Here is a 6,001-nt window from a genome sequence, read left to right on the forward strand (position 1 = left end):
TCAGCAACAGGGAGAGGCACAGCAGGTGGGGCGGGGGCAGGTGGAGATGACACAAGTTGGGCGGTAGCAGGTGGTGTGGCAGCAGACTTGGCCACACACTGGGCGGAAGCAGCAGCAGGGGCGGCAGCAGCTGGAGCCACAGCTGCTGGAGCCACAGCAGGAAGGACGGCAGCAGCTGGAGATGCAGCAAGTGGGACGACAGCAGTTGGGGCGGCAGCAGGTGGGCCTGTAGCAGCTGGACACACAGCAGGTGGGGCGGCAACAGCTGGACACACAACAGCTGGGCCTGCAGCAGGAAGGGCGGAAGCAGCTAGAGATGCAGCAGGTGGGACGGCAGCAGGTGGGCCGACAGCACACAGACTGGCAGCACTGGGGCCTGCAGCAGCTGGACACACAGCAGCTGGGGCGGCAGCAGGTGGTCTGGCAGCAGCTGGGGCGGCAGCAGGTCTCCTGGCCTTGACCACAGCTGTGATCAGAGCAGACAGAGCCACAACAGGAGTTGACCATGGTGTCAGAGGGTGGAGGTTTGGGGTGTATTGATAGGAAAATGTGGTTCTTGAATCTGAAAGTCTCCTTACACTGTGTCTCCTTTTATACCTTGCTGAGGGGCTACTGTCACCATGTTTAACATCTTTTTTCCTTATTATTATTTATCCTACTGAAATACTTAATTATTTAATTACATAATGGTATTTTTCTCATCAAGTTCCCAAAATAGAGAAAACGACAGTTTTCTTTTTCCTGATGTGCTCCTGTGTTTCCAATTAAAGCATTTCTTACATTTCTCTCTTAGAAGGCATCACATTAGTCACTAATCTGCTCGGTATCTTCTGCAAACATTTGTCACATGATTTTCTACCTTTCAATATGACATTCTCTGTATTTGTACATTGTTCTTTTAAAATCATGGAGAATGCTTATAATGTTAGGAAATCTTCTGTTGTTGAAGTGGAGAGTATTGATCAAATGTATGGATTGAGAGAGTATGGCAAATTCACACAATGGAATATTATGCAGCACTAAGGAGCACTGATTTTGTAAAATACAACTTGAGAGAGTCTAGAGAGCATTATACTGAATGAACTAACTCATCTCATAAGTACAAATATGGCGTAAAACCATTATTGTAGAAATAAAAGGATAACTATTAAGATGTGATTAGAAGTCCATAAGAGGAAGTGGGGAAGGGGGCAGGGAGGCAGAGGGTGGAGAAGGGAGGGGAAATCACCAGGATAACAGAGTTTGGTGAGCAGAAAATGGGGGCTGGGGTGAAGGAATTAGGAAATATGGGGACCTGAAAAGATGCAATAATAGCAGCCCTAGCTTAATGGTGATTAGTTTTATCAAATACAGTGTACATGAATGACCATTTGAAATACAATGTGAATGCAGGAAGGTGTGAAGTGCAGTGGACATGAATGATACACAGTGTATAAGAATTTTGTATGCAAACCAAAACAAAAATAGGGGAAAAAAGATGAGGTTATTATTCTGATAGATGGTTCAGCATTATCAGTGTGCATAGGAAGGAGCTAAACACCAAATGGTGACATTAATTGTATTCAGTTTAATCTTGTTACTAAAAGTAGTAACTATTCCAGATTGATGTCAGTCAGCCAAAAATATTTGCTGAACATATTTGGCTCAAATTCTACCTAAATTAAGCAAAGGAATGAAGACACAAATGCATAGTTTATTTGAGAGGTGATGCCAGGAAACACATGTGCAGATGTTTTGAAAGTAAGACAGAAGAGGAAGGTAAACTGAAGAAGTCTGTGTTACTGTTGAGGTTACCATTATGGGTGACTGGAAAGCAATTCTTTAGCATGCCCTCTGAGAAGCCATGGGGACATGTCTCAGACTGGAGGCATTTAGCCACCATAATTAGCTGTTTAGAAAATCCTACAGAAAAAAATCATGAGCATTAACAATGAGGTCAGATAAAAGGCGAACATAAACACTGTCAGATTTCTTACATACTAACAATAATCTTCCATACAATAACAAAAAGGATATAATTCTCAACAACAAATATATTTAGTTATATTTATGTAAAAGAAATAGAAATAAATCTTGCAAAAATATGCTTGGCCTATATGTTGTTGTTATGTGCAGTTGAGTTGCTTGAGACTTATAGCGACCTTATGTACAAGAGCCCTAAACCCTGCTCTGTTCTGTGCCAACCTTGGCCTATATACAGAAAATTAATAACATTTACTCAAGGTCATAAAAAAGTATTTGGATAAACACCAAAAGAAGAAATGTACAACCAAACCAGGTTTAGTTGGGGGGAAAAAATACATGGAAGAGGTACAAATAAATTCACTGCTAGGAATATACCCCAAGGAATTCAGAGCTGAGGTACAAGTAGAGATATGTATACCTTTGTTCATTGCAACATTATTCACAACAGCAGAAAAATTAAAACAAAGACTCATCACACACATGGATAAATGAACTGTGATACATTCACACAACGGAATATTATGCAGCCAAAGAACAATTCTGAAATATTAGACAACTTGGGCTTGTCTAGAGGTCATTGTGCTGAGTCAAATAACTCAGTTACAAAAGGACAAATACTGCATAAGACCACAACTGTGAAAAGGGGAATAAAATTGGGGTGGGAGGGAGAGGGACGAGGTGAGCAGAATTAGAATGTGCAGACAATGAACCCTGTAAGGATCAGGACAAGGGAAAGTTGGCCTGGGAAGAACTGATGAAAAGACAACATAGTTATTGCAGTTAGTAAATAGGAAAACCTTCAAAAGGGGAGAGGATAAAGGAGAAGGAGGGAGGGTTAAGGGGGAAGGGAAACCACCAGGAAAGCAGAGATTGATAGACGGTGGAGGAAGAAAAAGAATAGAGAAGGTAAAATGGGTATTTGATGAGATGGAATAATAAAATTCATTGATCAATAGTAATTAATTATGTATAAGGAAATATATATGAATGATTGTGTAAAACACATTATACATGAATGAAACACAATATATACGAATGAAAAAAAAGGTAGGAAGTGCCTCAGTTTTTAGCAATGGATCTCGATGGACTGACAGCAGTTGATGAAGAGAGACTTGCCTTGGGCCATGCTCATTTGTGTTGTTTTAATATTTTTTTAAATTCTTTTTATACTGGTTTATATACAAAATTCATACACATTATTTTCCACACTGGGTCTTTTCTTTACCCACCCTGCTCTCCACTCATCAAATTGTGTGACCCTATGATCCAGTGCTCTCCCCACCCTTGGATCCTTGTACTGGTTCTACAATAGAGGTCTTATGCAATATTTGTGCGTATGAGACTGAGTTATTTCACTGAGCATAATGCTCTCCAGTCCCTCAAAACTCTTAAACATGGTTGGTGGGATTGTAAAATGATACAACCACTCTATAAAGCAGTTTGGCATTTCCTAAAAAAGTTGTTTAAATTTTTAAAAAGCAGTGTGTCTATGCTCAGATGATATAAAAATCCTTAGAAAAATTAAATGTGATTTCTGTGAAATCCACAATTTTCTCTGTAAATTAAGTTAAATATCATTCCTGTCAAGTCAGAATCAACTCATAGCTGACTTTGCAGCAGGTTTTCTGAGACTGTAAATCATTGTTCATCTTTCTCCCATGGAGTGAATGGTGGATTAAAACTTCCAGAGAGGTACAGACTTCAGATTAGCAGTGCAATTGCCCACAGACTATGCCCTTGGAGCTCCCTAAGTTTAATACACTTTCTGCTATTATCTGTATTGTCCTATCTCATCATACAGTAAAAGTACACATTATTATCTACTTGAACTGTCTTAAATTATACATTGTTATTATGAACCATCAAGTGAGAGACAAGTCACAGTTGACAGCCCCCTCCCCTCCCCGGGACTTTTTCTATTTTAAGTAAAGTTTTATTTTAATGAAAGTTTATAGAGAAGTTAGGTTTGCATTCATTCATTGTTGCACATTTTACCCCCTCTCCATCCCTTTCCGTCAGTTCACTTTTTTAGAAAACCATTTATTTTTGCACAATTACCTACCTCCCTTTCCCCGAGTCCTCTTTGCAATGATATACCTCTTATTCTAGGCTGTTGTCACACATATGATGCCTAAACATATATTCCTTTTAAACAGTTCTTTCCTTCATCTGTTACAATGCAGTATTCATTATCTGTACTCTTATCCTATTCTACTCCTGACCTCCCATGTCAGACCTGCTCTTTTACAGTGGTGCCATGAACTTTTTAAAGGCTATGATTGCATGGGAGGAGATTGCCCAACTTTCTCTCACAGAGAAGCTGATGAAGTTGAACTATGTGCTTTCAGGTATCCAGTGCAACTCCTTATCACTGGGGGAATTCCAAATTAGATTTAGTGGTAGGCTGGTCTTCCCAGAAAAGCAAATGCTGAAGTGGAGATTAGCATGTAGGGAATCTATTGAGGAGTGCATTGGGATTTACACTTATGGAAGTGGAGAAAAAAAGTAAGATTGAGAGAGGTCAGGCTGAGAAACACTCTCAGTAGAGTCTCAGTTGACCCTATGGGAAGTTCTGAAGAAGGGGTGACCTTGCCATTTCTATTTGGAAGAGGAATGTGGGTCTTTATTTTTCCCCAACCTTGGAAAGGGGCCTGACTGAACAAAAGAAAAAGTTCCTCCAGTCACTTTGAACTTCCACCAGGTCTGCCTGGTCCTGAAGGCAACCTTTCTATCTGGCAGAGTGAATCGCTGCTTAAACTAAGATAAAAGAGGATCATTGCACTGTGCAGAATGGAGAAAGTGTCGTCCACAGTGCAGTGTAAGTGACTGACTAGAAATGCTTTCACTTTGCTAAAATCTCTATTGCCTGCTCTTATTGGTGGAAAACCATCTAAAAGATATTTTAACAAGAGCTGTGTCCAAGCTCTTCAAAGGGTTTATTCTGCTCTGTGGATGCTCCATAACTTCTGTTTCTTTCCCACCCTCACCCCCCACCCCGCAGACGAGAAATGAGTCATCAATTTGCCAGAGCTTAGAAATACATGCTAAAGAAAGCTAGATAGTACCAATGTATGTTGACTTTTACTGGAATATCCATTAAACCATTTTGTCTACATTTTAGGTATAGACAAAATACCCAAGACACATACATAAAACCTTTTAAAAAGAATAACAGTCACATTCATTTTCAATGCCAGTAGACATTTATTTAGTCTATTTTGGTAAATAAAGACAAATATTTACAAGAACTCTTTAGAACAGGGCACAGGGGGAATTTCATGGGACTGTCAGGTCAGCGTGCCCATAAGGGATGGAGATAATCTTCAGAGCCCTTAATTGGGAGAATGTCTTAGTCTAGCAAATTCTGAATGAATTCATTTGGAAGGGAGAGAGTTTTGGCTGGAGTTGGAATATGGACACAGATTAGTGAGACAGGGTTTCCTTCTGGGACTCAGGAACTCAATTTTGTGGGGCATTCTCTGTTTTGTTTTGTTTTGCTTTAAAAGAATGCTCTGGGCCTATGAGGAAAGAGGTGCTCAAAGTAGAGATTCAGCAGCAAGAGGAGGCGCAGCAGGTGGGGCGGGGGCAGGTGGAAATGACACAGGTTGGGCGGTAGCAGGTGGTGTGGCAGGAGACTTGGCCACACACTGGGCGGAAGCAGCAGGTGGGACGGCAGCAGGGGTGGCAGCAGCTGGAGCCACAGCAGGAAGGACGGCAACAGCTGGAGATGCAACAGCTGGACTGGCAACACTGGGGCCTGCAGCAGCTGGACACACAGCAGGAGGGGCGACAGCAGCTGGACACACAGCAGCTGGGATGGCAGCAGGAAGGGCGGCAGCAGCTGGAGATGCAGCAGGTGGGCTGGCAGCAGCTGGGCTGGCAGCACTGGGGCCTGCAGCAGCTGGACACACAGCAGGAGGGGCGACAGCAGCTGGACACACAGCAGCTGGGACGGCAGCAAGTGGGCTGACAGCACACAGACTGGCAGCACTGGGGCCTGCAGCAGCTGGACACACAGCAGCTGGGGCGGCAGCAG

The 6,001-nt window shown here is 42.2% G+C and overlaps 1 pseudogene; it reads right to left on the bottom strand.

Moving 5' to 3' along the window:
- LOC102853056 overlaps window positions 1-6,001 on the bottom strand; it is a 6,139-nt pseudogene continuing 138 nt past the window's right edge.

This window comes from Elephantulus edwardii, unplaced genomic scaffold, assembly GCF_000299155.1.
Source record: "Elephantulus edwardii isolate Elephantulus edwardi_28Jun2011 unplaced genomic scaffold, EleEdw1.0 scaffold00077, whole genome shotgun sequence".
NCBI classification, from domain to species: domain Eukaryota; kingdom Metazoa; phylum Chordata; class Mammalia; order Macroscelidea; family Macroscelididae; genus Elephantulus; species Elephantulus edwardii.